Raw genomic sequence first — 15,471 nt, forward strand, 5'->3', positions numbered from 1 at the left:
GGTACGCCTATCAAACGTAGATTAGGTCTTTTCACATAGTCCCACATTTCTTGGAGACTTTGTTCATTCCTTTTTATCCTTTTTTCTTCAGTCTTGCCTTCCCGTTTTATTTCATTGAGTTGATCTTCGACCTCTGATACCCTTTCTTCTGCTTGGTCCATTCGGCTCTTGATACTTGTGCATGCTTCACGAAGTTCTCGTGTTACGTTTTTCAGTTTCATCAATTCACTTATATTCCTTTCTATTTTGTCCATTCTTGTTAGCATTTCGTCCAATCTTTTTTCAAGGTTCTTAGTTTCTTTGCATTTGGTTAGAACATGTTCTTTAAGTTCACAGGAGTTTCTTACTACCCACCTTCTGAAGTCTGATTCTGTCATTGCATCACACTCGTTCTCCATCCAACCTTGTTCCCTTGCTGGTGAGGAGTTGTGATCCCTTTTAGGAGGACAGGTGTTCTGGTTTCGGGTGTTTTCATCCTTTTTGCGCTGGTTTCTTCCCATCTTTAAGGATTTATCCACCTGTCGACTTTGTAGTTGCTGGCTTTCAGATTGGGTCTCAAATCTTTCAGATTGACATTCTGTTTGTTGATGATGAGGTTATTTCTGTTTCTTGGTTTTCCTTCTGACAGTCTGGCCCCTCTGCTGTAGGTCTGCTGAGGTGCTCTCCAGGCCCTGCTTGCCTGGGGTTCACCTGCAGCATCTGCTGAACAGCAAGGGTTGTTACCAGTTTTCTTCTTCTGCTATCTTTGTCCCAGAAGGATAACCGCCTAGTGTCAATCTGATCTCTCTTTTATGAGGTGTCTTTTTAGATATATAGGGGTCAGGGAGCTGCTTGAGGAGACGGTCTCTTCCTTATAGAAGCTCAAATGGTGAGCTGCGAGCTCTGTTGTTGTTCATTCAGAGCTACTGGGCAGGTACTTTTAGGTCTGCTGCAGCAGAACTCATAAACGGCTTTTTGTTCCCAGGTGCTCTGTCCCAGGGATTTAGGGCTTTATTTATGAGTTTCTGTTATGCTGCCACCTTATTTTTTTTTTTTTCCTTCAGACCTGCCAAGCCCAGCAAGGAGGCAGCCTGGTCACTGTCGGCCTATAGCAGCTTTGCTGAGCTGCTGTGGGCTCCGCCCCGCTGCCGAGTGAATTTCCCTGCAGTCCTGTTTATATGGGTGTAGTTAGAACTGCTTTGGCGATGGTGGCCCGCCTCTGTTGGGGCGGAGTCTCTGCTGTGGCGGGTTGCCCTGGCAATGGCGGGCTGCCTCAGCAATGGCGGGTTGCCTTGGCAACAGCGGGCTGCCTCGGTAGTGGCGGACGCCCCTCCCCCACGGAGCTGGACCATTCCAGGTTCAGCTGCGCTTGCTGTGAAACTCTCAATCCAGAGTTTCTGATTGCTGTTTTTTTGTGGGGGTGAGACCAGCCAAGCCTGATCGCCTGGCTCTGTGCCTCAGAGCCTTTTTTAAGTTGGTGTTCCAGTCGCCTGTTGAAGAGGCGCCGGGGTCTGTTTGTTTTCCCCTGCGGCCACTCACTGCACTTGCTTAAACAGAGGTACTGAGGTTTGTGGCGCCGTTTTTTTTTTTTTTTTTTGCCCTGGAATCTGCTGTCCTGTATCTCTGCTCAGTCCCCTTTTTGAACCAGCGTATGGGCGACTTCCCATGGCTCCAATCGCCAGCAAAAATGGCCCAGGTACCCGTGTATTTTGTACGGAGAGCCGCAGCTACAGGGCGCCGACAAAGCCACCGCGCGGGGCAAAACAGCGACTCTACCCAGCACAGCCGCGCTGGCCACCGTGGAGCACCTCCGCCCAGGAATTTCCTAGTCTGTGGGCAATAAAAACGCAGCGTCCACTCACCCTCTGCGCTTTCACTGGGAGCTGGAATCCTGAGCTGTTCCTAAACGGCCATCTTGGATCGTCTCCCCAGAAACCTTTTCTTTGGAGAATCTGGAAACAGATATTTCCAACCTTATACAGGCATGTAAGAAGTAGCAGTAAGACTGCGTTTAAAACACAGGAGAAACGAATATTTCAAACTGCTCTGCTTCGTGTTCGTTCACCTTAGGAAGTTGCATCTATGTTTAGATTCAGTGAGTTAGAAACACGTTTCTTCTAAAAGCTGCGTTTGGATATTCCAGAGTGAATGAGACTGTAGGCTGTAATGAGAAATATCTTGCTGTAAATCAAAACCGAAGCTATCTAGCAGAATCGTTGTCAAGCTGTACAATCTACTTACAGAGATAACATGAGGTGTGTGCAGTAGACCAAAAATCCTTACTTTGGAGAACCTGGAACCTGATATTTAAAGCAATATACAGGAATAGAAGAACTAGCAGTAAGACTGCCTTTAAAACACAGGAGAAACGTCTAGTTGAAACTGCTCTGCTTTGTGTTCATTCACCTTAGGAAGTTGCATCTATGTTAAGATTCAGCGAGTTAGAAACTCCTTTGTTCTAAAACCTGCGTTTAGATATTCCAGAGTGAATGAGACTGTAGGCTGTAATGAGAAATATCTTCCTCTAAAACAAAAATGCATCTATCTAGCAGAATGCCTGTCTAGCTGTACAATCAACTTACAGAGTTAAACTGATGTGTGTGTGCAGAGGTTCAGACATCTTTTCTTGGAGAATCTGAAAGCAGATATTTCCAGCCATATACAGGCATATGAGAACTAGCAGTAAGACTGCGTTTAAAACACAGGATAAACGTGTGGTTCAAACTGCTCTGATTTGCGTTCGTTCACCTTAGGAAGTTGCATCTATGTTTAGATTCAGACAGTTAGAAACACGTTTCTCCGAAAAGCTGCGTTTGGATATTCCAGAGTGAATGAGACTGTAGGCTGTAATGAGAAATATCTTGCTCTAAAACAAAAATGCAACTATGTAGCAGAATGGTTGTCAAGCTGTACAATCAACTTACAGAGTTTAACTGATGTGTGTGTGCAGCAGTTCAGAAATCTTTTCTTTTAGAGTCTGGAAACAGATATTTCCATCCATAAACAGGCATATAGGAACTAGCAGTAAGACTGCGTTTAAAACACAGGAGAAACGTGTAGTTCAAACAGCTCTGCTTTGTGTTCTCTCACCTTAGGTAGTTGCATCTATGTTCAGATTCAGCGAGTTAGAAACACTATTGTTCTAAAATCTGAGTTTGGATATTCCAGAGTGACTGAGAGTATAGGCTGTAATGAGAAATATCTTGGTATAAAACTAAAACGGAAGAATCTAGCAGAATTGTTGATAAGCTGTTGAATCAACATTCAGAGATAAACTGATGTGTGTGTGCAGCAGTTCAGAAATCCTTTCTTACGAGAATCTGGAAACAGATATTTTCAGCCATAAACAGGCATATGAGAACTAGCAGTAAGAAAGCATTTAAAACACAGGAGAAACTTGTATTTGAGACTGATGTGCTTTGAGTTCGTTCATCATAGGAAGATGCATCTATGTATAGATTCAGCGAGTTAGAAATATGTTTCTTCTAAAAGCTGCGTTTGGATACTCCAGAGTGAATAAGACTATAGGCTGTAACGAGAAATATCTTGCTCTAAAACAAAAACGCAGCTAGTTTTCAGAATTCTTCCAAGCTGTACAATCAACTTACATAGTTAAACTGATCTGTGTGTGCAGCAGTTCAGAAATGCTTTCTTTGGAGAATCTTGAAACACATATTTACAGCCATATACAGGCATGTAAGAACTAGAGGTAAAACTGCGTTTAAAACACAGGAGAAAGGTCTATTTCAAATTGCTCAGCATTGTGTTCGTTCACCTAAGGAAGGTACATCTATATTTAGATTCAGCGAGTTAGAAACTCCTTTCTTCTAAAAGCTGCGTTTGGATATTCCAGATTGAATGAGACTGTAGGCTGTAAAGAGAAGTATCTTGCTCTAAAACAAAAACGTAGCTATTTAGCAGAATTGGTGTCAAGCTGTACAATCAACTTACAGAGTTAAACTGATGTCTGTGTGCAGCTGTTCAGACATCCTTTCTTTGGAGAATCTGGAAACAGATATTTCCAGCCTTATACAGGCATGTAAGAACTAGCAGTAAGACTGCGTTTAAAACACAGGAGAAACGTCTAGTTCAAACTGCTCTGCTTTGCGTTCGTTCACCTTAGGAAGTTGCATCTATGTTTAGATTCAGCGAGTTAGAAACACTTTTCTTCTAAAAGCTGCGTTTGGATATTCCCGAGTGAATGAGACTGTAGGTTGTAATGAGAAATATCTTGCTCTAAATCAAAAACGCCGCTATCTAGCAGAATGGTTGACAATCTGTACAATCAACTTACATAATGAAACTGACGTGAGTGTGCACAAGTTCAGAAATCCTTTCTTTGTAGAATTTGGAAACAGATATTTAAAGCCATATACAGGAATAGAAGAAATAGCAGTAAGACTGCCCCTAAAACACAGGAGAAACATCTAGTTCAAACTACTCTGCTTTGTGTTCGTTCACCTTAGGAAGTTGCATCAATGTTTAGATTCAGAGAGTTAGAAACACATTTCTTCTAAAGCTGCGTTTGGATATTCCAGAGTGAAAGAGACTGTAGGCTGTAATGAGAAATATCTTGCTCTAAAACAAAAACGCATCTATCTAGCAGAATGGTTGTCTAGCTTTACAATCAACTTACAGAGTTAAACTGATGTCTGTGTGCAGCAGTTCAGAAATCTTTTCTTTGGAGTATCTGGAAACAGATATTTCCAGTATTGTACAGGCATGTAAGAACTAGCAGTAAGACTGCGTTTAAAACACAGGAGAATCGAATATTTCAAACTGCTCTGCTTCGTTTTTGTTCACCTTAGGAAGTTGCATCTATGTTTAGATTCACCGAGTTAGAAACACGTTTCTTCTAAAAGCTGCGTTTGGATATTCCAGAGTGAATGAGACTGTAGGCTGTAACGAGAAATATCTTCCTCTGAAACAAAAACGCAGTTATATAGCAGAATGGTTGTCAAGCTGTACAATCAACTTACAGAGTTAAACTGATGTGTGTGTGTAGCAGTTCAGAAATCCTTTCTTTGGAGAATCAGGAAACAGATATTTCCAACCATACACAGGCATAGGAGAACTAGCAGTAAGACTGCGTGTTAAACACAGGAGAAACGTCTAGTTCAAACTGCTCTGCTTTGTGTTCGTTCACCTTAGGAAGTTGCATCTATGTTTAGATTCAGCGAGTAAGAAACACGTTTATTCAAAAAGCTGCGTTTGGATATTCCAGAGTGAATTAGACTGTAGGCTGTAATGAGAAGTATCTTGCTCTAAAACAAAAACGCAGCTGCCTAGTAGAGATGTTGTCAAGTGTACCGTCAACTTACAGATTTAAACTGATGTGTGTTTGCAGCACTTCACAAATAATTTCTTTGGAGAATCTGGAAAAAGATATTTCCAGCCATATACAGGCATATGAGAACTAGCAGTAAGGCTGCGTTCAAAACACAGGGGAATCTTGTATTTCACACTGCTCTGCTTTGAGTTCGTTGATCTTTGAAAGTTGCATCTATGTTTAGATTCAGCAAGTTAGAAACACGTTTCTTCTAAAAACTGCTTTTGGATATTCCAGAGTGAATGAGACTGTAGGCTGTAAAGAGAAATATCTTGCAGTAAAGCAAATACGCATCTTTCTAGCAGAATGGTTTTCTAGCTGTACAATCAACTTACAGAGTTAAACTGATGTATGTGTGCAGAGGTTCAGAAATCTTTTCTTTGGAGAATCTGCAAATAGATATTTCCAGCCTTATACAGGCATGTAATAAATGGCAGTAACACTGCGTTTAAAATACAGGAGAAACGTCTAGTTCAAACTGCTCTGCTTTCTGTTCGTTCACCTTAGGAAGTTGCATCTATGTTTAGATTCAGTGAGTTAGTAACACGTTTCTTCCAAAAGCTGCGTTTGGATATTCCAGAGTGAATGAGACTGTAGCGTGTAATGAGAAATATCTTGCTCTAAAACAAAAACGCATCTATCTAGCAGAATGGTTGTCTAGCTGTACAATCAACTTACAGAGTTGAACTGATGTTTCTATGCAGAGGTACAGAAATCTTTTCGTTGGAGGATCTGGAAGAAGTCATTTCCAGCCATATACAGGCGTATGAGAACTAGCAGTAAGACTGCGTTTAAAACACAGGAGAAACGTGTTGTTCAAACTGTTCTGCTTTGCTTTCGTTCACCTTAGGAAGTTTCATCTATATTTAGATTCAGCCAGTTAGAAACACTTTTTTTCTAAAAGCTGCTTTTGGATATTCCAGACTGAATGAGAATGTAGGCTGTAATGAGAAATATCTTGGTCTGAAAAAAAAAAAAAAAACGCAGCTATCTAGCAGAATTGTTGTTAAGCTGTTGAATCAACTTACAGAGATAAACTGATGTGTGTGGCCAGCAGTTCAGAAATCCTGTCTATTGGAGAATGTGGAAACAGATATTTCCAGCCATATAGAGTCATATAAGAACTAGCAGTAGGACTGCGTTTAAAACACTGGAGAAACGTCTAGTTCAAACTGCTCTGCTTTGTGTTTGCTCACCTCAGGAAGTTGCATCTATGTTTAGATTCACCGAGTTAGAAACACGTTTCTTCTAAAAGCTGCGTTTGGATATACCAGAGTGACTGAGAGTAAAGGCTGTAATGAGAAATAGCTTGCTCTAACCCAAAAACGCAGCTATCTAGCAGAATGGTTGTCAAGCTGTAGAATCAAGTTACAGAGTAAAACAGATGGGTGTGTGCAGCAGTTATGAAATATTTTCTTTGGAGAATCTGGAAACAGATATTTCCAGATATATGCAGGCATAGGAGAACTAGCAGTAAGGCTGCGTTTAAATCACAGGAGAAAAGTGTATTTCAAACTGCTCTGCTTTGTGTTCATTCACGTTAGTAATTTGCATCTATGTTTAGATTCAGTGAGTTAGAAACACGTTTCTTATAAAATCTGCGTTAGGATATTCCAGAGTGATTGAGAATGTAGGCTGTAATGAGAAATATCTTGCTCTAAAACAAAGAAGCAGCTATCTAGCAGAATGGCTGTGAAGCTGTGAAATCAACTTACAGAGTTAAACGGACGTGTGTGGGCAGCAGTTCACACATCTTTAATTTGGAGAGACTGGCAACAGATATTTCCATCCATTTACAGGCATATAGGAATTAGCAGTAAGACTGCGTTTAAAACACAGGAGGAACCTCTAGTTCAAACAGCTCTGCTTTGTGTTCGCTCACCTTAGGAAGTTGCATCTATGTTTAGATTCACCGAGTTAGAAACACGTTTCTTCTAAAAGCTGCATTTGAATGTTCCAGAGTGACTGAGGCTGAAGGCTGTAATGAGAAATATCTTGCTATAAAACAAAAACGCAGCTATCTAGCAGAATTGTTGTCAAGCTGTACAATCAACTTAGAGAGTTAAACTGACGTGTGTGTGCAGCAGTTCAGAAATCCTTTCTTTGTAGAACCTGGAAGCAGATATTTAAAGAAATATACAGAAAGAGAGAACAAGCAGTAAGACTGCTTTAAAACACGCGAGAAACGTGTAGATCAAACTGCTCTGCTTTGTTTTCGTTGACCTCAGGAAGTTGCAATTTTGTTTAGATTCAGCGAGTTAGAAACTCCTTTCTTCTAAAAGCTGCGTTTAGATATTCCAGAGTGAATGAGAGTGTAGGTTGTAATGAGAAATATCTTGCTCTAAAACAAAAACTTATCTATCTAGCAGAATGGTTGTCTAGCTGTACCATCAACTTACAGAGTTGAACTGATGTGTGTGTGCAGAGGTTCTGAAATTTTTTCTTTGGGGAACCTGGAAACAGATATTTCCAGCCTTATACAGGCTTGTAAGAACTAGCAATAAGACTGCGTTTATAATACAGGAGAAACGTCTAGTTCAAACTGCTCTGCTTTGTGTTCGTGCACCTTAGGAAGTTGCATCTACCTTTAGATACAGCGAGTTAGAAACATGTTTCTTTTAAATGCTGCGATTGGATATTCCAGAGTGAATGAGACTGTAGACTGAAATGAGAAATATCTTGCTCTAAAACAAAAACGAAGCTATGTAGCAGAATGGTTGTCAAGTTGTAAAGTCAACTTACAGAGTTAAACTGATGTGTGTGTGCAGAGGTTCAGAAATTTTTTCCTTGGAGAATCTGGAAGCAGATATTTCCAGCCATGTATAGGCATATGAGAACTAGCAGTAAGACTGCGTTTAAAACACAGAAGAAACGTGTTGTTCAAACTGCTCTGCTTTGCGTTCATTCACCTTAGAAAGTTGCATCTATGTTTAGATTCAGCGAGTTAGAAACACGTTTCTTCAAAAAGCTGCGTTTCGATATTCCAGAGTGAATGAGACTGTAGAGTGTAATGAGAAATATCTTCCTCTAAAACAAAAGCGCAGCAATTTAACAGAATGGGTGTAAAGCTGTACAATCAACTTACAGAGTTAAACAGATGTGTGTGTGCAGCAGCTCAGAAATCCTTTCTTTGGAGAATCTGGATACAGATATTTCAAGATATGCAGGCACATAAGACGTAGCAGTAAGACTGTTTAAAACACAAGAGAAACGTGTTGTTGAAACTGCTCTGCTTTGAGTTCGTTCACCTAAGGATGTTGCATCTATGTTTAGATTGAGCAAGTTAGAAAAACGTTTCTTCTAAAAGCTGCGTTTGGATATTCCAGAGTGACTGAGACTAAAAGCTGTAATGAGAAATATCTAGCTCTAAAACTAAAACGCAGTTATCTAGCAGAATTGTTGTCAAGCTGTAGAATCAACTTATTGCGTTAAACTGATGTGTGTTTGCAGCAGTTCAGAAATCCTTTCTTTGGAGAATCAGGAAACAGACATTTCCAGTCATATACAGGCATATGAGAACTAGCAGTAAGAGTGCGTTTAAATCACAGGAGAAACATCTAGTTCAAACTGCTCTGCTTTGTGTTCGTTCACCTCAGGAAGTTGTATCTATGTTTAGATTCACCGAGTAAGAAACTCATTTCTTTTAAAAGCTGCGTTTGGATATTCGTGACTGAATAAGACTGTAGGCAGTAATTAGATATATCTTGCTCTAAAACAAAAAAGCAGCTATCTAGCAGAATGGTTGTCACGTTGTACAATCTACTTACATAGTTAAACTGATGTGTGTGTGCCGAGGTTCAGAAATCTTTTCTTTGGAGAATCTGGAAACAGATATTTCCTTCCACATAAAGGCATATGAGAACTAGCAGGATGACTGCGTTTAAAACACAGGAGAAACATGTTGTTCAATCTGCTCTGCTGAACGTTCGTTAACCTTAGGAAGTTGTATCTATGTTTAGATTCAGCCAGTTAGAAACACGTTTCTTCCAACAGCTGCGTTAGGATATTCCAGAGTGAATGAGACTGTAATGAGAAATACGTTGTTCTAAAACAAAAACGCCACTATCTAGCAGAGTGGTTGTCAAGCTGTACAATCAACTTACAGTGTGAAACTGATGTGTGTGTGTAGCAGTTCAGAAATCTTTTCTTTGGAGAATCTGGAAGCAGATATTTCCATCCATATACAGGCATATAGGAACTAGCAGTAAGACTGCGTTTAAAACCCAGGGGAAACTTGTATTTCAAACTGCTGTGCTTTGAGTTCCTTGACCTTAGGAAGTTGCATCTATGTTTAGATTCAGCGAGTTAGAAACACGTTTCTTCCAAAAGCTGCGTTTGGATATTCCAGAGTGAATGAGACTATAGGCTGTAATGAGAAATATCTTGCTCTAAAAAAAAACGCAGCTATCTAGCAGAAGTGTTGATAGGCTGTAGAATCAACTTACAGAGTTAAACTCATGTGTGTGTGCAGCAGTTCAGAAATACTTTCTAACGAGAAAATGGAAGCAGATATTTCAAGCCATATACAGGCATATCAGAACTAGCAGAAAGACTGCGTTTGAAACACAGGAGAATCGTATATTTCAAACTGCTCTGCTTTGTGTTCTCTTACATTAGGAAGTTGAATCTATGTTCAGATTCAGCGAGTTAGAAACACGTTTATTCTAAAAGCTGCGTTTGGATATTCCAGAGTGACTGAGACTATAGGTGGTAATGAGAAATATCTTGCTCTAAAACAAAAACGCAGGAATCTAGCAGAATTGTTGATAAGCTGTAGAATCAACTTACCGAGATAAACTGATGTGTGTGTGCAGCAGTTCAGAAATCCTTTGTTACGAGAATCTTTAAACAGATATTTCCAGCCATATACAGGCGTATGTGAACTAGCAGTAAGACTGCGTTTAAAACACAGGGGAATCTTCTATTTCAAAGTGCTCTGCTTTGAGTTCATTCACCTTAGGAAGTTGCATCTATGTTTAGATTCAGCGAGTTAGAAACATGTTTCTTCTAAAAGCTTCGTTTGGATATTCCAGAGTAAATGAGACTATAGGCTGTAATGAGAAATATCTTGCTCTAAAACAAAAACGCAGCTATTTGGCAGAATTGTTGTCAAGCTATACAATCAACTTTCAGAGTTAAACTGATGTCTGTGTGCACCAGTTCAGGAATCGTTTTTTTGGAGAATCTGGAAACAGATATTTCCGGCCATATACAGGCATATAAGATCTAGCAGTAAGGCTGCCTTTAAAAGGCAGCAGAAACGTCTATTTCAAATTGCTACGCTTTGTGTTCGTTCACCTTAGGAAGTTGCATCCATTTTTAGATTGAGCGGGTAGAAACAAGTTTCTTGTAAAAGCTGCGTTTGGATATTCCACAGTGAACTTGAGTATGTGTTCTAATGAGAAATATCTTGCTCCAAAACAAAAACGCAGCTATCTAGCAGAATTGTTGTCAAGCTATACAATCAACTTGCAGAGTTAAACTCATGTGTGTTTGCAGCAGTTCACAAATCTTTTCTTTGGAGAGTCTGGGAACAGATATTTACATCCATTTACCGGCATATAGGAACTAGCAGTAAGACTGCGTTTAAAACACAGGAGAAACGTCTAGTTCAAACAGCTCTGCTTTGTGTTCGCTCACCTTAGGAAGTTGCATCTATTTTTAGATTCACCGAGTTAGAAAGACGTTTCTTCTAAAAGCTGCATGTGGATATTCCAAAGTGACTGAGACTAAAGGCTGTAATGAGAAATATCTTGCTCTAAAACAAAAATGCAGTTATCTAGCTGAATGGTTGTCAAGCTGTAGAATCAATGTACAGAGTTAAACTGATGTGTGCGCAGCAATTCAGAAATCCAGTGCTTCGAGAATCTGGAAACAGATATTTCCAGCCATATACAGGCATATGAGAACTAGCAGTAAGACTGCGTTTAAAACACAGGAGAAACGTCTATTTCAAACTGCTCTGCTTTGTGTTCGTTCACCTTAGGAAGTTTTATCTATGTTTAGATTCAGCCAGTTATAAACAAGTTTCTTCCAAAAGCTGCGTTTGGATATGCCAGAGTGAATGAGACTGTAAGATGTAATGAGAAATATCTTGCTCTACAACAAAAGCGCAGCTATCTAGCTGAATTGTTGTCAAGATGTACAATCAACTTATAGAGGTTAACTGAAGTGTTTGTGCAGCAGTTCAGAACTCCTTTCTTTGGAGAACATGGAAACAGATATTTAAAGAAATATATAATAATAGAAGAGCTAGCAGTAAGACTGCCTTTAAAACACAGGAGAAACGTCTAGTTCAAACTGCTCTGCTTTGTGTTCGTTCACCTTAGGAAGTTGCATTTTTGTTTAAATTCAGTGATTTAGAAACTCCTTTCTTCTAAAAGCTGCGTTTAGATACTCCAGAGTGAATGAGACTGTAGGCTGTAAGGAGAAATACCTTGCTCTAAAACAAAAACCCACCTATCTAGCAGAATGGAGGTCTAGCTGTACAATCAACTTACAGAGATAAACTGATGTGTGTGTGCAGAGGTTCTGAAACCTTTTCTTTGGGGAATCTGGAAACAGATATATTCAGCCATATACAGGCATATAAGAACGAGCACTCAGACTGCGATTAAAACACAGGAGAAACGTCTAGTTCAAACTACTCTGCTTTGTGTTCGCTCACATTAGTAAGTTGCATCTATGTTCAGATTCAGCGAGTTACAAACACGTTTCTTCTAAAAGCTGCGTTTGGATATTCTAGAGTGAATGAGACTGTAGACTGTAATGAGAAATACGTTCTTCTAAAACAAAAACGCCACTATCTAGCAGAATGTTTGTCAAGCTGTACAATCAACATACAGAGTTAAACTGATCTGTGTGTGCAGCAGTTCACAAATCTTTTCTTTGGAGAGTCTGGAAACAGATATTTCCAGCCTTATACAGGCTTATAAGAACTAGCAGTAAGACTGCGTTTAAAACAAAGTAGAAACGTGTAGTTCAAACAGCTCTGCTTTGTGTTCGCTCACCTTAGGAAGTTGTATCTATATTTAGAATCAGCGAGTTAGAAACACTTTTCTTCTAAAAGCTGCGTTTGGATATTCCACAATGACTCAGACTATAGGCTGTAATGGGAAATATCTTGCTTTTAAGAAAAGCACAGCTATCTAGCAGAATGGTTGTTAAGCTGTAATATCAACTTACAGAGTTAAGCTGATGTGTGTGTGCAGAAGTTCCGAAATCCTTTCTATAGATAATCTGGAAAAAGATATTTGCAGCCATATAGAAGCTTATAGGAACTAGCAGTAAGACTGCGTTTAAAACATATGAGAAACTCTAGTTCAAACTGCTCTGCTGTGTGTTCGTTCACCTTAGGAAGTTGCATCTATGTTTAGCTTCAGCGAGTTAGAAACACGTTTCTTCTAAAAGTGCGTTTGGATATTCCAGAGTGAATGAGAATGTAGATTGTAATGAGAAATATCTTGCTCTAAAACAAAAACGCAGCTATCTAGCAGAATTGTTGTCAAGCTGTACAATCAACTTACAGAATTAAACTGATGTGTGTGTGCAGCAGTTCAGAAATTGTATCTTTGGAGAATCTGGAAACAGATATTTCTATCCATATACAGGCATATATCAACTAGCAGTAAGACTGCGTTTAAAACACCGGGAAACAAACAGTTCAAATTGCTCTGCTTTGTGTTCGCTCACCTTAGGAAGTTGCATCTATGGTTAGATTCAGCTAGTTAGAAACACGTTTCTTCTAAAACCTACGTTTTGATATTCCAGAGTAACTGAGATTATAGACTGTAATGAGAAATATCTTGCTCTAAAACAAAAACCCAGGTATCTAGCAGAGTGGTTGTTCACCTTTAGAATCAACTTACAGAGCGAAACTGATGTGTGTGTGCAGAAGGTCAGAAATCGTTTCTTTGGAGAATCTGGAAACAGATATTTCCAGGCATAGACAGGCATATAAGATCTAGCAGTAAGACTGCGTTTAAAGCACAGGAGCAACGTCTATTTAAAACTGCTCTGCTTTGTGTTCGTTCACCTTAGGAAGTTGCATCTATGCTTAAACTCAGCGAGTTAGAAACAGTTTTCTTCTAAAAGCTGCATTTGGATATTCCAGAGTGAATGAGAGTATAGGCTGTAGTGAGAAATATCTTCCTCCAAAACAAAAATGAAGCTATCTAGCAGAATCGTTGTCAAGCTGTACAATCAATTTACAGAGTTAAGCTGATGGGTGTGTGCCGCAGATCAGAAATCCTTTCTTTGGAGAATCTGGAAACAGATATTTCCAGCCTTATGCAGGCATAAAATAACTAGCAGTAAGACTGCGATTAAAACACAGGAGAAACGTCTGGTTCAAACTGCTCTGCTTTGTGTTAGTTCACCTTAGGAAGTTGCATCGATGTTTAGATTCAGCGAGTTAGAAACAGTTTTCTCTAAAAGCTGCATTTGGATATTCCAGAGTGAATGAGAGTATAGGCTGTAGTGAGAAATATCTTCCTCCAAAACAAAAACGAAGCTATCTAGCAGAATCGTTGTCAAGCTGTACAATCAATTTACAGAGTTAAGATGATGGGTGTGTGCCGCAGATCAAAAATCCTTTCTTTGGAGTATCTGGAAACAGATATTTCCAGCCTTATACAGGCATAAAATAACTAGCAGTAAAACTGCGATTAAAACACAGGAGAAACATCTAGTTCAAACTGCTCTGCTTTGTGTTCGCTCACCTTAGTAAGTTGCATCTATGTTCAGATTCAGCGAGTTACAAACACGTTTCTTCTAAAAGCTGCGTTTGGATATTCCAGAGTGAATGAGACTGTAGACTGTAATGAGAAATACGTTCTTCTAAAACAAAAAAGCCACTATCTAGCAGAATGTTTGTCAAGCTGTACAATCAACTTACAGAATTAAACTGATGTGTGTGTGCCGCGGTTCTGAAATCTTTTCTTTGGAGAATCTGGAAACAGATATTTCCAGCCATATACAGGCATATAAGTAATAGCAGTAAGTCTGCGTTTAAAACACAGGAGAAACGTTTATTTCACACTGCTCTGCGTTTTGTTCATTTACCTTAGGAAGTTGCATCTATGTTTAGATTCAGCGAGGTAGAAACATGTTTCTTCTAAAAGCTGCATTTGGATATTCCAGAGTGAATGAGACTATAGGCTGTAGTGAGAAATATCTTCCTCTAAACCAAAAAAGGAGCTGTCTAGCAGAATCGTTTTCAAGCTGTACAATCAATTTACAGAGTTAAACTGATGGTGTGTGCTGCTATTCAGAAATCCTTTCTTTGGAGAATCTGTAAACAGATATTTCCAGTCATATACTGGCATAAAAGAAATAGCAGTAAGACTGCGTTTAAAACACAGGAGAAACATCTAATTGAAACAGCTCTGATTTGCGTTCGTTCACCTTAGGAAGTTGCATCTATGTTCAGATTCAGCGAGTTAGAAACACGTTTCTTCTAAAACCTACGTTTGAATATTCCAGAGTGAATGAGACTGTAGATTGTAATGAGATATATCTTGCTCTAAAACAAAAACGCAGGTATCTAGCAGAATGGTTGTCAAGCTGTACAATAACTTACAGAGTTAATCTGATCTGTGTGTGCAGCAGTTCACAAATCTTTTCTTTGGAGAATCTGGAAACAGATATTTCCATCCATATACAGGCATACAGGAACTAGCAGTAAGACTGCGTTTAAAACACAGGAGAAACGTCTAGTTCAAACAGCTCTGCTTTGTGTTCGCTCACCTTAGGAAGTTGCATCTATGTTTAGAATCAGCGAGTTAGAAACACTTTTCTTCTAAAAGCTGCGTTTGGATATTCCACAATGACTCAGAGTATAGGCTGTAATGGGAAATATCTTGCTTTAAAAAAAAGCACAGCTATCTAGCAGAATGGTTATTAAGCTGTAAAATCAACTTACAGAGTTAAGCAGATGTGTGTGTCTAGCAGTTCAGAAATCCTTTCTTTGTAGAAACTAGAAACAGATATTTCCATATATACAGGCCTATAAGACGTAGCAGTAAGACTGCGTTTAAAACACAGGAGAAACGTCTAGTTCAAACTGCTCTGCTTTGCGTTTGTTCACCTTAGGAAGTTACATCTATGTTTAGATTCAGCGAGTTAGAAACACGTTTCTTCTAAAAGCTGCGTTTGGATATTCC

The sequence above is a fragment of the Sapajus apella genome, unplaced genomic scaffold (genome assembly GCF_009761245.1).
Source record: "Sapajus apella isolate SASKATOON/1434 unplaced genomic scaffold, GSC_monkey_1.0 scaffold21, whole genome shotgun sequence".
In the NCBI taxonomy this organism is placed as follows: Eukaryota; Metazoa; Chordata; class Mammalia; order Primates; family Cebidae; genus Sapajus; species Sapajus apella.